The sequence below is a fragment of the Python bivittatus genome, unplaced genomic scaffold, assembly GCF_059951505.1.
Source record: "Python bivittatus isolate LINGU-HERP-01145 unplaced genomic scaffold, Pbiv_v1 ctg000700_np1212, whole genome shotgun sequence".
In the NCBI taxonomy this organism is placed as follows: domain Eukaryota; kingdom Metazoa; phylum Chordata; class Lepidosauria; order Squamata; family Pythonidae; genus Python; species Python bivittatus.
This window is the reverse complement of record NW_028277098.1, coordinates 40,455,431-40,473,021: the sequence shown is the minus strand read 5'-3', so window position 1 is coordinate 40,473,021 and position 17,591 is coordinate 40,455,431. Positions and strand designations below refer to the sequence as shown.

Genomic DNA, 17,591 nt, shown 5'->3' with positions numbered 1-17,591 from the left:
CAAGGAAAGGGGGCAAACAGCCCTAAGCACATCCTTCCTCATCACATGCCTATTAACCGACACCTAGACAAGCAGGAACCAGCACCAGATAAACAGAAAAAATACCCAAATCAAAGAGCACTCAAGGAAGAAACATACCCCAATCAAGGCTGGTAGGACATGTTACAATATAGGAACAGCCAGCAAACTTTACTCTCCCATGCACTGATGAGGCTACCTACCATGAAGGTCCACAAGAAGAAAACAAACTCAGAGAAAACCAAGAACCCAAATTTAATCCTGCAGAGAAAAAGTCTACATCCTACATGATAGCCTTTCTAGTATCTGCTATTCCCTTAAATCCCCCCTTCTCCACATTAAATATACTTAATTCTTGTATATTTGCATCCCAGAGGCAACACATGAGATTTAACTACTGTGGAATAAAGTGAAATTATTATTTCTAAATTGGAAAGCAAGTATGATTCTATTAAGGAAGTCTAAAACCACATTAGCCTTTGTTTTTCATTTTTGTTTTGCAGCTACATTAAACTGCTACCTCATGTTCAGCTTTTACTGATGATTAATCTGAATGCTTTTCACATACAGGTACCACCTATCTTTACATATCCATCTGATTCCCCACCCACAGGGCATAGCTTTACCTTCATATCTGCTCAGCTTCCTTTTGATGGGGAATACCACAAATCCCCTATCAAAATCCGCTATGGGGCAGTTGCGCTAGCTTTCAGTGACCCCAATTTATTTCCAACTAATATAGGGCTACCAGATTGGATAATAAAAAATATTGATGATCAATAGATGTCAGCAAAGAACTATAGAAAACTCTCACTCTTTGTTGCCATCCCGTGGTCACTGGATTTTGCAATCCAGAAATGGCAACCAGAGGCAATGGCTGTAATTCAGAGTGCTGATTAAAATATGGGTAAACATTCATTTTTTCCTTCCAGGTTACTCACTAGGCATTCCATATACTCAGTGGTTTTTGCATTTCCAAGGAAGTAAAATACTCATGCAATTCTTAGGGATTTTAGATTAGGGTGTTAGTTGCAATAGAGGAAAAATGTCTAGTGAATTGCCAGTTTATTTAAAAGTGCTGGAGTATGCTCTAGGACAAAATTATGCTAGATGAATTTAAACAGAAATTCACACCTGTTGTAGACTGTGCTAGGAAAGCAAAAAAAAAAAAAAAAAGAAGGTAAAAATCAGCTACCAGTGGTGAAACTATGAAATTATTATCATGGTGTCAACAATTACATAATCAAATGCTAACCTGGTAAATCATAACACTAATGAGTGTGTAATTATTAATTATGCCCTTTACAGTGTAGAAACACTACAATTAACCAACAGCTCCAATTAAAAAAAAAACATTGATATTGCTGTAAATATGCAATAAGGTATACTAGCATTGTAACTATTATATGATGATAATAAAATTGGCATCTTGACTTGCACATGGATGATTTAGATATTGGTGGTGGATCAAGGGTCTTTGCAGCAAGACTTTTAATGGCAGAAACCTTTCAAGTTGTTGCTAACCTTTGTTTACATAAATCAAGCATGCCATCATCCAGGCTGAATAATGCAATGCTAATTCTTCAGTGGGATAAGGCAGCCTGCGAAACCTGACCCTTTCTACATGTTTTGGACTACAACTTCCATCATTTCTGATTTCTGGGTAGACTGGGATTGCTCAGTGCTGTTGCCTGCATCATCTTATAGTTTGGGAAGGTCCGAACAGAAAAGCAAACATGTGGTTGCTATGAAATGTGAATCAGAGTATCCAATTTGAATATTACCTCTTCTATGATGGGTGTTCAGTAGCTTTAGGGTTCTCATATCCCAACAGTTTGGGAGTAATCATACTGCCCTTTTGAACTTTCCAGATTTCTTCACATTCCATGTGAAAAATCATTGATCATGAATTAAATTCTCCTGTAGAAGCAAATCTGCAGAAGGCAATTCTCTATCGACTGACTCAACCCAGCAACATGACTTAAGCCTTTATCTGTTGAAACCCTTCTAAGAGCACTAAAAATAGTCTCCTTACCAGGATCAAAGTATACAAATCTTGCTGAAATGTGTAAGAAATCCAAACCCATTCTAGCTGACACTTCTCGGACCATAAAACATGAAAATGCACATCATAGACCGATATCTAAAAGATAGATAACAAACTAAATATTTTACAATTGTTCTTATGTCGTATCTCAGCAAGGCTTTGTTCTATCTCCTGTTTGTAAGTTTCATAAGAAGAGGTCCAATGGTTTCACAAACACAATAGTATGTTTCTGCCAGTTCTATATAGGACCACTTCATTCTAAGTCTGATGATGAAACAGAACTAAAACAACACCATCATAAAGAAACTGTGAACACAGTGGTAAATAAAAATGTTTCACAGAGAATATCATTTGTAATAATGCTTAGGAACTGAACATAAAAACGTTTTGTTGGCTCCTTGCTCTCTTATCTTTGTGTCGAGCCAGAATTCCCTGTAATGGTGGCTTAGCATAATATCTGAACCTTTCCAGAGCTAGCCAGCATTTATAGCACTGTTTATATTTGATCTGCAAAAGAGTGCAATAGTCTCTGATCCTTCAAATTACATCTCCTTTACTCATAGACTGCCTGAGACAGTTTGTGCATTATGATTTCCTAATTGTGGTTATAATGGCTTGTACAGATTTCCAAATGTCTGTAAGTCACTAGTGAACGTTGGAGGCTCTGGGTGAATATTAAATGGAAGAAGTTCAAATTCATGCTGTTCGTCACCGAAGACAAATTCCTTGTGTATATTTTATACTTGGTTATTAAAGTATTTGTATTTGTATTTGTATTTGTATTTGTATTTGTATTTGTATTTGTATTTGTATTTGTATTTGTATTTGTATTTGTATTTCATGCAATTTATCCTTTCCGAATTGTGAAAAACAGGGAGAGAAGCCATTTGCTCCATTAAATCAGGGTAGCATTGAATACTCATGGTGGAGGTTGGCCAATGAGGAAAACATCCTTCTTTTTCTTATTGGTTTGGTGACCTTTGTTGTCACTTCACTTCTCCCCATCTTACAGTTTGTCTTTTCTCTACTGAAAAACCAGTGCAGTCAGCATTTTATGACACTCTTGTCTCTTGCTGGAAGGATCAAGAGGGCACAAAAACACATTATAAAGTTTTTGGCATTTTCTTCAGTTGATTTATATTGAAAAAAAAGAACTTTCTGTGATTCACAAACTGAAATTCAAAACCTTCACAAAGGAATACATACCACAAAAGGCAGAATCTCACTTATCTTGTTGCATATTGCTCATGGCAGAGATGCATGCATATATATATATATATATATATATATATATATATATATATATACATACATACATACATACATACACACACATACATATACACATACATACATACACACACACACACACACACACACTATCTTCTCCCCCTGCAGTGTTAAACACTTGAACTTCCATAAAATTGCATGAATACAGCACTTTATAAGAAAAGGGGTAGATTGTCAAATATAGTTAGAAGCCTTTCTTTAAATATATTGACCCTGACTTTTGACACTTCTATCTCTGGAACTATTATATAGCCTGCTGTATCTGAGACATCAAATTCAGAGCTATCTGAGGTTATCTCAGTGAATGCATTTATGATATACTGTATGGTGATGTGGTTCAAATCACGGAGCAAAAGAGTTTTGCAAAAAACGGTCTGAAAAGAAGAAACAGAAGCAGAATGTGTAACGGTAGAAAGAAAGCATTACTTTTCTATGCAGGATGATTACGCGTGTGTGCACACATGCACACACACAGGCACACGCACAAGATTTACAGTCATAATAAAACATTTATCTATGACTCCAAACACTTTGAAACTCAAATTATTTTAAGCTGTCTAACCTTATTCCCAATAATAATTTCTGGCACATTAAAAATGACAGTTCTAAGGCAAGGTGACTTTTCAAACATGTTTTAAGACAGTGTTTTAAGCAGCAGAGGCTTGAAAATGTTAATGACGTTATTAGATAAACAGTGAGACATGTAATTGCTGTATTGTCCTAGAAAGGAACCTAGCTGGAAAAAATAAAGTCACCTGTATTGGTCTTAAATACAGAAGCATAGATAAGCACTATGTTTTTAAACAGTCATAGCAGGTTGAGTTTTGCAGGCCAGTCCTGATTATTTCAAATGGCTTTGGGCTAGAATCAAGGGAGTTTTTCAGGACGTGGTCCTATTACACAACAAGGTGAAACAACTTCAGGAGTTACCAAAAGAAGAATGGTTTTAATCTGGTCATAGATGGCAATGCGTTCCTACTTATCCTTTGTAGCTTGAAGAGAGAACTTTAGCATCTGAGGTCTAAGATTGGATTACTATAACGTGTGGTATACATGGCTAATCCTGAACTGATTCAGGAATTACAACCAGTGCCAAATTCAGCTGCTTGAATTCCAAATAATTTACCTGTATGGAGTTTAGCTATGTGATATCAGTTCTAAAAGAGCTGCATTATTTGGACCAATTTGAAATGATGGTGCTTTCATTTAAATTCCTAAATGGCTTAGGGCCCAGATAATTTGACACTCTACAGTGAGATGGGCGGTGACAAATTTGAAATATGAATGAATGAATGAATGAATGAATGAGATGGGTCTTTGCTCATATCAACCAACTGTATGACCAAAAGACACCCTTTTCCATATTCCATATCTGTAAAGGCTGGAAATTTACCAGTTAAAAGTGAGTTGCATCTCAATTCTGAAATCTTGAATGACAGGTATATTTGGTACCAATTCTGTACTCTTTGAGAGCTACATTGAAGTATTTCTATATTTTATTATGAGTATGCAATGCAAATGTTTTTGTTTGACCCTAAACCATAAAATAAGAATAAAAGGATGAATAAGTTATTTTACAGATAGAGAATTCCATTAAAACTCTAAGATACTGTTTACACTGACCTTGAATAACACTTCAAATTCCAATTAGGCAAAACCTAATTATGCTGGAAACTAAACAAAATTGTGCATACTATTAAACTACTATAAACTTAAAATCAATATTCAGTTTAAATAGATAACCAAAAATGATGTTGAATCTGTGTCTTTTACTATAGCTGTGAACTACTAGTTCTGTCTTTACAATATAAAAGTTAAGGCACACAGCCTTAAACAATCCCTTTTGCTTTGCAGATAACATCAGCATGAAGTTGTAATCCTAACAACCTTCAGATCTGCATTAAAATATATGGAAACAGTCCTCTGAAGATCTAACCAACATGCCTGTGACTGAGTGAAGACTGTAACATACTCATCCCTGATATCTTGGGATAAGAGGCAGTATAGTGAGGGAAATCTATTTGCCCAGGCATTTTAAATTTAAATAACTTATAGTTATATTTTTGTTTAGGTTTTATGCTTTTTATAAAAAAAATAACTGATTTGTGTGCATATGGCCCTTTATCCTTTTTTGGGAGAAAGCATTGATCTATGCATTTTAAAATAAAATTTTAAAAAATCCAAGGTATTGGATAATTCATTTCTGACAGGATATGAATATAGTATTAGTTGCATAAATCAAATATGTCAGCAATAAAACTGGTGACTTGATATTTCAAGAACTTTTGCTTCAGAACTGCAAAGTCATACATTTCTATTCTGGAATTTTCAAGATACCCAAAGAAAAGATGTCACCTGATCCTAAAATGAGACCTTTACTTTGACTATTAACATATGTGACTTTCAGGCTGTGGACTGTGATAGGGATTGACAACCTTCCATTTGTTAGGATTTGGATGGTGGTTGGGCTTGTCATTAAAAAAAAGTCTGGGAAGCACTTTGACTTTCTATCTGTTGGTAAAATGAGGGCAAAAAGGAGAATTTGTAGTGATAATTTATAGATCATCATATTGAGAATAAAAATGGAATGTATTTATTTAATAATTGATTCAGTTGCATGCACACCCATCTAACATATAACTCATTTTGCTACTATCTGTAAGCTGCATTTTGGAAAAGCAGAAGTATAGAGGTGATGGCAATCCATAGTGATCCATGGAGTGATAGGACTCTGATACAAAGAAAATGTATTTCACACCAGTAGTTTTAGTAAACGGATGAACTCAATGACCTACTTTAAATTATTTTCTATGTTTTTGATTAATTTGGAGAAGATAAGATTATAAAACGAAATAATTCCTCCCTGTCATTGCCCTGTTGAACCTTTATCCATCATGTAATACATAAAGGGAGAACTCATGAGCCTGTTTTTCTAGTAACAGCAATGGTTTCATGAAATTTCTAGAAGACTTTCCCATCCCAGGAATTCTGGAGGAATAATGGTAGCAGCTAGAAGTTGCACTATGATGAATTTTCAGATTCAACTCCTGACTGGGGAAGGCAATATGAGAAGAAGAATATGTTGAAAGAAACAAAGAACTCCAAGCATTTCAGCCCAAAAAGATAGAGGTGTCCAAGCTTATGGTCTTTCAAGTCTCCTACAGCTTGGTCTCATGGTCTTTCAAGCATTCAGATGACTGGCAGTTTCATTCAGAAATCAGCCTGGAGAAGGGCAATGATGTATTTCAGTCTCCTGCTGTGATGTACGGTCCCCAAAGAAAAAAACAAAGCTGCCCTCCCAGTTGACATTAGTGTAATTCAGCCAAGTGTTCAGTTTTATACCACTGAGATGCTCATCTATCTAGTCTTGCTTCAACTGTTCTGATAATGTACCCTCTTCCGGGACAGAGACCTTCATGCCATTGTCCAACCAATTAGTTGCTTGACTGACTGCATTCTGCAGTCCTTAAGTGATGGTTTCCTATCTGACATCTTATGACAAATGACTACTAAACTAGGCCATGAGTTTTAAGAAACATGCAACTTAGACGCCATAATTAACTCCTTAGGTTCCAAGACCAGCAACTCACTCACTTACTTCTGAATAAAATGCACAACATGCATGAGTTACATGCATTGCAAGTGTTGACAAATAGAAAATCTTGTTTAATTTTTTTAACTTGTAGAGGCATATTTTTAACATGCATGTTTCTGCCAGGACTACCCAGAGCATTACATTAAAATAAGGTATTTAAGATGTATGCCTAACAAATCAAAGAGACATACTTGAGCCCCAATAAGAGAAGGCTTAAACAGGCTGAGTTAGGTGTATTAAGGGAGGTGCAGCAAGGGAGAAGTTAAATGTCATTTAGAATTTGACTGCAGTTGGTCAAAAACATGCATTCACCTGAGAGTTGGTCAAACCAATCTTTCCGAAACATTGATTTCTGAACTTTTGCCAGAGATGTCTCTCTCTGGTGGCCACTGAGGCTGATTTACCAGACTCACAACCCTGAATAAGGACTAAAAATGAGCAAACAGGTTTAAAGGAACAGAGCTAAATTTCACAGGTCAGTTTAAAAGGCAAGAGCTAAAGGTCAGAAGCAAACTCCAGCTCTTAAAACCCAGCTGAGATGTTCCTTGCTGGGATATCAGGGGGCTTCAGGACCAACTCATGTAACAAATATTCTGGTTTTTTTTTTTTTTTTAAGACACAGGTTATGAATACAGAAGGTTGCTACCTTTCAGAACGTTATAGTTTAAGAAAACATGTACAGGGGAAGATTTGGTAGAAAACAAAAAAATAGAGGGTGGGTAGGAAGCTATTGTGGAAGGTATGAAGCTTGTCCTCTTTTACATTTGCCACACCAGAAACTTAGATGACAGCCAAATCTGTATCCTGGCTAAGGGGCTGCATAATAACAACATGTGGGACCCACTTCCTAGCTTTACTTTGGTAAAATTATTTCTTTAGAATACACTCCAGTGTGATAATAGTGGCTATTTATCATTACAGCCAGCTTGACTGGCCTCACCTTTTCTCCTCAGGTGGGAAAGGATAACTGTTACCTCATAGGTAGTTGAGTCAAAAGAAATGTTTAAAATACTAGAAAGGAAAAGTGTATTGTCATAGCCATCCTTCCCCGTATTGCTTTCAGTTGCCCATTGACCCAAGCTCCATGACTGATTTTGTCTGTAGCTATAAATGAGAACTGATCAATTTGCTCAGCTCCTCCATTATGTTTGTAATATACTTTTGTATTATTAACTGCCCAGAGTTGTTCTGCAGTGAGATGGGTGGTGACAAAGTTGAAGTATAAAAAAATAAATAATCCACATCTAGTAGTATAAATTGGCCAGTACATATGACAGTCACCTCCATATATAAACATCCATGCTGTGGATACTGTGTGATGATATACATTGGATTTTTTTTACAGGATTACCTACATCTGTACATTGAAGAATATCTGGCTTTAAAAATCTTTTATGATTCTTCACCATAGACCTTTGTTATATAGCAATGCAGGTGACATTCAGTCAACATGCTCAGTATTAGTTAGGCAGGCCTTTCTTCTCTATGTAACCATTACTGATGGTAAAACTATTAAAAAAATCAGAACAGAGGGACATAATAATTATTATAACATTATTGCACTTAGCTAATAGTAGAGTTTACTGTTATGCTTAAAAGACCTGTGTACAGAAAAAGGCTACAATTATACACACACACACACATATGAAAATACACAAACGCAGAGAATAAAAAAACTTGTATATATCCAAAACCTAAAAGAAAAGTTGAAAAGGGACACAAACCTTTACCAAAAGTTGGGCATCTTAAATCATTTCAGCAAGCAATGTGCAGATCAAGTGATGGTGCAAGCCTTTGCTATGTTGCTGAAGATGCCCAATCTTATGTGTGATGAGAAATAAGGTCAATTAAATTCAGGTTTCTGCTGGAAAATAGTTTGAATTACATAGAGCTTGATCAGCAGTACAGGTTCTAAATTCTGGAATCAGATCAAGATTATCTTAGTGAATTTATTCTCTTGGTGTGCCCGCCTTGTCACCTCCCACCCATAACTTGCTTCTCAGTGCAAATCTAGTTCCAGCTATTATCAGCACCATTTCACATCTCTTCTCCTTGATTATCTCAATGGTCACTCATTTCCTTTACTGGCATAATAGCTGTAATAATAAAAGGTCAGCAGCAACTTTAGCACTCCAGGGATTAACAATCAGCCCGCCTCTGTTGAAAGGATCTTGGCAAGCCCCCAGTGATGCTAAACTGTGATACCTACCCTGAAAAGAACTTTTCCTCTAAAGAACAACTTATCTGGAATCACACAAAGGAAAGAGGAAATTTAAAAACCCTGCTGTTTTGCACCTGTCTGTGGATCTCTGTACAGTCTCTGTACAAAGCATTTTAAGCTGCTGCAAAATCATTCTTTTTGCCTATATTGTTCCATCTCTAGCTTGACAACTGATTTTAACACACATTTCGTTCCCTTGACCTTGTTGGCCGTTATTTTTTAGAAACTCTTTAAACAAGTTGCATTGACAGCACCCCAATAATATATACCATTTTACTGAGTAATGAACATGAATGATGGCATTCCCCACCTGACAACATTCATAGAAGCAGGAATTAAAAGAAAGAGCAGAAGTAACAGCAAGAGAAAGATACCACATGGGACCCTCTAATCTCTTTATAGAAGAAGAAGAGGAAGAGGAAGAGGAAGAGGAAGAAGAAGAGGAAGAGGAGGAGGAGGAGGAGGAGGAGAAGCAGCAGCAGCAGCAGCAGCAGCAGCAGCTAAAGTGCTCTGGGATTTTAGAATTCAAACAGACAAGCACCTGCCACACAACACCCCAGACTTAACAATTGTTGATAAGAAAGACAAAAAAGTCTGGATAGTGGACATTGTAATACCTGGAGACAGCAGAAGAGAAGAGAAAGGACTGGAGAAAATCACAAAAGATAAAGACCTGCAAATAGAAGTAGAATGACTATGGCAAAAGAAAGAAAAGATAGTACCAATAGTTATAAGCGCCTTGGTGCAATCCCAAAACATCTGGAGCACCACTTGAAGACCATCGGCATTGACAAAGTCACCATCAGTCAGTTGCAAAAGGCAGCTTGACTTGGAACAGCTTATATCCTGCAACTATACTTTTAACACCATCAAACCATCAAACAACATCTGCCTATCCCAGGTCCTTGGGAAGAACTCGATAGGTGGATAAAAATGCCAAATCCAGTCTAAACATCTGGTTGACTGTGCGACCAACAATAATAGAAAAATAACAACTTTGTTACAACCATCCAAAATAAAAGTTATAATGTCAGCATACCAGAAAGAGAAATGTGAAGTAACAACCTAAGTAAGGTGCTTCCATGGCTTAACTACTTCCCTGCAGAAGAAACACATCAGCATGTTGTTCAACATGTTAAGTCAGATGTCTTCACAATTCTAGCTTAGTATGACATCTGATGCAGAATCCCCATTAGTGACTTATAATATCTTCTGGTGTTGGTTGTGCTGAAATAAGAGTAATGGCCTTATATCTCTTCAATGATGGCTGTGTGATGCTAGAAAATGCGGTACTTCATCATTGGGGAAATAGTCTAGAAGCGGTACATTATATTTTGTGTCTTTGAGTCAATCTTCACTCTGGGTGACTCCATGAACAAGTCCATGCAGTTAACTTGGCAGCATTTTTCTAAAGTGCTTTGCCATTGCCTTTTTCCAAAGAAAGTGATTGCCTAAAGTCACCTGGCCGGCTTTGTGCCTAAGGCAGTAGTGGAACTCACAATTTCCTGGTTTCTAATGCCATGCCTTTAACAGCTACACTAAACATTAAGCAAGTTTCTGCCCCTGTGTGTCAAAATGACATGAAACATACACCATGCTGATACCTGATTGCCTCAAAGTTGACTTTAATGCATTATCTGTCTAGTTCCTAACTCCTGCTAATGTATGATGACATCATAGAATGGTTGTGTCCATTCTGCCAAATGAAGTGGACAGTCAAGTAATATAATATTGATGACTGCCAGGAGATCATTATAAAAGGCAACTGTAACAGCCATCACTATTGCATCAGCCATCACTATTGCATCAGCCATTGCTATACACCAGCTTTCCAAGAAGTGGGATGCTAGAACAAACCTATGCTTGTGTTTTGTTAGCAGCAATTGTGGAACTCTCTGATAACAAACAGTTAAATGTAGATCCCTAATTAGAGATATAGTTGTATAGAGAGTCTTCCCTTTAACAACTCAAGCTAGAAACTTTGTGGGCTAAGCCCTCTGTCTTGGGCAAAGCCATCTGAAGCCCCTTTGCCCTTTGTCTTGGGCAAAGCCATCTGAAGCAGATGATCCATTATCATCTTTGGATGCAGATAAAAATACCTATAGAACACATGCATGCACACGTATACCCAGAAACACAATATATAGAGAGAGGCCAACTCAGAGAATTGTAACATCTTTGTTAACTTCTCCTTCCAAATGGGCTCTGAAATGAGTTAGCCTATGCATATATTGGTGTGAAATTAGATTGAAGCTTAAGGCTCAGAACTTAGAATTTGGTATCAAAGCTTGCTAATTGCTTTATTATGTATTATTTCTTTATTTATATAGTTGTGGACTTATGATCCTCACTGTTATCCAGCAAAGAAGAGTAAATGTTCTTTCTACTCTCAAATGAACTTTCTAAGTATGGACATTAACTATCCCACACACTGAAGGAAGAAGAAACTAAGCGCATCAAGTCCCGTATCAAGCTTCTAATATGAAGTATTGTCTGCTGTGAGACTAACCCATGGGATACCCTGATCCTCCCTAATCACTCTAAATTGGTGCCTGAGAAAACTATATTGTTAGACCTTTGACCTGATATAATAGACCAGTTTGCTATAAGGAAAGTGAATGTTGGAACACAACTGATAGACAGGAGGAAAGATAGTATAGGAAACAGGCAGGGCAGGACTTGGAAAAAAGCCAGGGAAATCTGCAAGGAAGGGGGCAACTATATGGAGAGCCAACACGAGCAGCTGGAGCTCATGAGCAAAGAGGCACTCAGCTGAAGACCCAGAAGCCAATATTTCACATAATCATTTTGAAATAAATAATTATCAGCAGTCTTAGTAAGTATATTAGTACCACTCATTCAGTTCAACAGAGGAACCAAAATTGTCTATCTATCTATGTCTAATCTATCTATCATCTAGAACACTTGTACATAGAGAGGTAAGTCTGCATTGGGATGTATAAAGTAAGCCTTGTAAGCAGGGGAATTCTCAGAGAATCCTGAAAGTTCTATTGCATCTGGAAGAATTTATTATAGTGAGAAACAATATATTGTATGGTGACAGCAAACACATACAAACCAATGACATGTAGGTAAAGTGAAGTAAGCTCTCAAGTCAAACTCACTTCCTGATAATGGCATCCATGCAGCGTTAGGGAAGTCACTGGCCACTCTTTTCTTTAGGGATGTTTTTTCCAACTTCCCACTCCAGCCAAAAGCCTGGATGACATTCCCATCGAAGCAGTACCTCAGGCTGACCATGCTTAGCTTCTGAGATCAACCAAAGTCAGCTAGCGGCCGCTGCCTGCTGAGACAAAGAGACTTAACCACTGTATTAAAGATGACGGTGGCAGCTTTTAGGCAGCGCTGCCTTAAAAGGGAGCTAGAATCATGTTTTAATTTTTTAGAAAAGGTAGTGCTTCAGTCTTTGACTGCTGCTCTTGTTTTTTAATCACATCTGTTATGTGGCTGGGGCTATGAATAATGAATGATGCCTCTACCATTACATCCACAGATTACAGCCGAGGAAGCACTTGGTGCGTGTTTCGGTCAGCCTCCACCATTTAGGGAGCGGTTATCCACTTTCCCTTTATATTTGCAGCGCAGTCACTTATGACTTAAAAGGGTAAATCTTTTATAGCTTTAATCAAAGCATTTAATATAATTTACACTGATGCCCTGTGTGTTCAAGGTCTGTCAAAATTGATGCTTTAATAATGTGTCATTCTCTCTCATTCTCTCTTTCTCTCGCTCTCCCCCCGCCCTTCCCCGACTGGCCTGAAATCTGTTAAAATTACCACTAATCTAATTGGGAACAAAGTTGTCAAATGCACACAGCTCTGACAGTTTGTCTTTCTGCAAACTGCCAACAGATTGTAAGTTACGCATGTGTTGCGCAGATGGGTAAGTTAAAAGGAACACAGCAAAAAAAGAAGCCGCAGCAGCAATTTATTAAATCACCTGGAACCAGCAACTCCATTCCAAAAATAGTGAGAATGAAATATAGCCAAAATATAGCTACAAGAATTGGCACTGGAATATGCCAGAAGGTACCAGTTACAAAACAAGATAAACATTTTGAGAAGCCTCAGCTGTGCAGCAGAATAATGAGGCGTTATTTAACCCAATCTGGATTACCAGCAAAAATTAATTTAGAGTGCACATTTTTTAAAAAAATGCTCAGAAGATATTTTAATCCATTTTTAACTCTTTATAAACCTATTTTTCAACACCCCTCCACCCATAGTGACCTCCCTCTGTACCTAGTTTAAATCATCCAATGGAAGTACCATACAGATGGTGTCCTTTCCTACAGATACTTAGCATGTAATCTCTTTCATGTGTTCAACCTCCATTTCGGGAAAAGATCCAGTTAAATGGTTGAGAGCTGACAACATAATGCTAGCAGCTGCTTCCAAGCTACCAACAGAGATCAATTTGGAATTTTTAATCTTAAAATGGGAGAGAATGTAAGTTTTACGCTGAACAGATGTGTCAGATATAATGAAAACCGCCCATTATCTAAACCTCAATTATCCAAATCTCATGACTGCCTAAATTCCAGGGGTGTCCTCCATGTCATTCAATGTCAATGAAATCCTAACTTTCAGAACTCTGGGGGGCGGGGGGGAACCAATGCACATATACAGAGAAAGAGTAAAATGAGAGGTGAGTAAATGGATTGGCTTCACTTTTCTACTTTTCTTGCTCTCCATTCTGTTGGGTGACTCCTCCTTTTTTTCCCTTCCTTCCTTCCTCCCTCCCAAAAATGTTTGCAATGCTTTTTTTGCTCTTGCTCATTCTACTTCCTGGTCAATTTCTCAGTTGCCAGTCTCAGTCTGGAAAAGTGGACAAAGGGGAGTGATAAACTGTAAATGCTTTTCTTACTTTCTCTTTCACTTCTATGATATTCTTGGCAAGCTTTCCTCTGCTGAAATAAAGGAGAAAGCAGCAAAGTGAAGAGCACCAAGACAGGTATATCCATGCACCAATACAGCTCACATTTTGGAGACAAAGGAGTAGAATTTCTAGGGCAGTGTTTCTCAACTTTAGCAACTTTAAGATATGTGGCCTTCAACTACTAGAATTCAAATCTGAGAGTTGAAGTCCACATATCTTAAAGTTGCTAAGGTTGAGAAACCCTGTTCTAGGGTAAATGCAGAGACAGACAGGCTTAAATCTGATAAGATATTTTTAGAAACCAAGAGCCAAATCTAGGTTAGATACAGAAAGCCTCTTGGGTCAGGAAAGCAGAAAACATTGATTAAGACCGACATTAACTTTCCTGCAGATAAGAAAATCTTCAAGACCTCTTAGAGAGTTATTTAACTTCACAAGGCCATTCTAATCTCTATCCCTGTAGAGATTAATCTAAATTCTTCTTAAAGATCATCTATCTAATTTACTAATCCTTCATTCTTGGCTATCAGCATTAGATCCAACACAATAAGTCATATTGTATACCAGTATGCTTTGTGTTTATTTCCCCTGTAGTTCTCCAGCTCTCTATCAGATAGAGGTTTGTACCAGTGATGTCTACAGAAGCTTACCACTTTCATCAGAATGACAAAAGCTGCATCGCAATGTCAGGACATAAGCTCCTCCCCTTTTGAACATGTGTGCAATGGCTTGCCACACACCGAAAAGAGGCTGCTGACACCTGTCTGATCCCCTTGCCCCTCCTGCAGATGCTGCTAGCTTATTCATCTATATCTTGAATATTTTTAGCAACATGCTTTTGGGTGCCACAATAATGGTTTGTTTATCATAGGACTGGAAGGATCCTACTAAAAACAGATGGGAGCAGCCTTTCACTGACAAATAGAAGAGGGACAAAACCTAGCCTGGGTTGTATTTTTTGGTTTCTTCCCCTGTTGTCTGATTTTTGTGTTACTTAGCTTAATGAAAGCTGCATTAACTAAACACACTTAGTAGGTTATTTAAAGACTGCATTGGTACAAGATGGTAAATCTAGGTGATTGTTTAATGGTTTAACATGTTACACAAGCCAGCCTATATGGTTCCTTTATGGTTCAATGTATTGTGCATAACCTAAAAACGAGTTAATGCAGTAACCAGGTTAAGGGTGTTGTGTGAGAACTCCAAAATTCGTACTCACTTTGGCAGCAATTTAAGCTGTGCTATTAACATTTTGGCCCAATTTTTGGTGCCAGCATAGTTGCGAGGTAGTTTTGTTTGCAACAGGTCCATATTATGTCAGGCTGCTGTTAGATGGCAAAGTTGGGAAAGGTAGGTCTAGAAACAAGAAAAATGCAGAGAGAGAGGCTGGTAAGCAAAAAGAAAAAAGAGGGGTACAGACTGAGGAAAGAAAGGGGTCATAAATGAAGGGGTAAGGGAAGAATGTTTGCTGAATCCAAGATATGTTTAGGTTTTGCCAATGACCTATTGAAAGTGAACCTACCCCCCCCCCTCTGTTTAAGGAAGAAAGACAAGACGACATGAAGAAAGATGTATTTTATGCATACAAAAGAAGGAAGCCAGGTTTTAGGACCTGTGATTTATTTAATGACGGTCTTAACCTCACTTAGAGGCCGTTTATATGATTTACTGAATCTTTCTTCCCCTTGCTAATTTAACTCATTTCTTAGGAAGTTATACACAGTTAATCATTGCAAGAATAAAATTAATTAGAGTGCCTATTTGGTAGCAATGAGAGTGTAAATAACTTTCCATCTGAAACCGGGACAGAGGGAAAAAAAAGGTAAGTCCAGCACCATTTTTATTTTTAGAAAAGCAAGTACAGGAGGAGGTTTTTGAAAAAAGGCAGAGGGGAGGAGGCAGAATGGCTCCTTGCCTGCATCTCTTCAAACAATCGTCCCCTCAATGGTTACAATCATATGCTTGGATTGGCAGGACATAGCAGCAGCAGCAGCAGCAGTATTATTATTATTATTATTATTATTATTATTATTATTATTATTATTATTATTATTATTATTATTATGCATTCATGAAAAAAGCAAAAAGTGAGCTATAAATTGAGACCTTATCCTGTTATTGATTTAAGCAGTAAAGGTGCTTTTCTCCTAAAAGAGAATAATATTAATGAGCTTCTAATCCATTAAACTTGCTACATCTGTTGGGAAATTCAGTAGGAAGAGAGGATGAAATCTATTTTCTGCTATACTTGTTAAATAAAAAAGGGGGAGAGAGGAAATTTTGCCGGATCTTTTTTTCTATTCTACCCACTTGAGGTATATAAAACCATTACATTTAAGTACTATAATAGCCAACATATGCTTTTCTTTAGAAATGACACTACCATCTGGATTAACTTCTACCACTGATTTCAGACAATATTGTACTATTTTTTTTCCTGCTGACTGGAAAAAGCTACCCCAGAGACATCAAGTACAATTTCAAACACAGGATAACAGTAACCGAATTAAGGATATTCTCTCCCGGCTAGCTGATCTTTGTAGTCTATAAGAGGAGAGTTAGAAGTCTGAGGTCTACTGCAGTGCATTGATCTGATATCAGATGCTAATTAATTTAAAAGCCAGTACAAATATCCTGCAGTACCAAATGTGCTCATCTCGCACTGCTTTTGATTGAAGGGCTTAAAATATTAGAGTTCCTCAAAGCCTGGCTCTTGCTGCCCTGATAAGATATGTTATTTATTCTCCTGACTTACGCCATCATTTCATTACTGTAATAACTTTATGTTCCCTGAACACTGTGAAGAAGTCATGTTAACATTTAGTATTCCGACGGATATATTCCTTATCCATATTGCAAAAGCAGGTGGGACGGAGAAAGGAGAAGATAAAAGGGCAGGTTCTCACCTGAATGAGTCCTGACTTGCCTTGTGGCTATTGTCATGAATGTAGCAAACCTTCTGGGCCACAACATCCAAGCGCCTATAGCAGGGAATGGGCACGCTGGGATAATTGATGTGCTCAATCTGACCATGCACAGGTGGCACAAAATGGCATACAGCAGCTTCTCGGGTTTACCACTGCCATCTGTTGCCATAAGAACATCTGTCGTCAAGGTCACCCTGTCACCCTCTGTTAAAGTTACAGGTTTGGTGAACAGAACAATGTCCTCTAAAAAAGAAATGGGGGAGGGGTAAAAAGAGATACATCACAGGCAAGGAAAAAGAAAATCAAAGGGTAGGGAGGCTTATTTCTGTATGGGGAGAGAGCTGGACTGGGGAGGGGGAAGGCAACACAAGCAAGAAAAGCAGCTTGGTGCATGCAAGGAAAAAAAAATAAAATATATCAACAAAAATATCAGTAATCATTGTGGGAATGAGAAATCTGGGCTGGAAAGAGATGCAAAGGTCGAGCATTTCATCACATTTAAAGCAAGAGACTTCTGCAGATTCAGCCTGCGAAATGTATTTCTTTGGCACCAGCTGTGTACTGTATTGCAACGACTAGAATTTATTGAACAAG

General features: G+C 37.6%; 1 pseudogene; it reads right to left on the bottom strand.

Annotated features, from left to right (window-relative positions):
- The window catches only part of LOC148214178 (FRAS1-related extracellular matrix protein 1-like), a 107,647-nt pseudogene that overhangs the window by 12,099 nt on the left and 77,957 nt on the right, over positions 1 to 17,591 (bottom strand).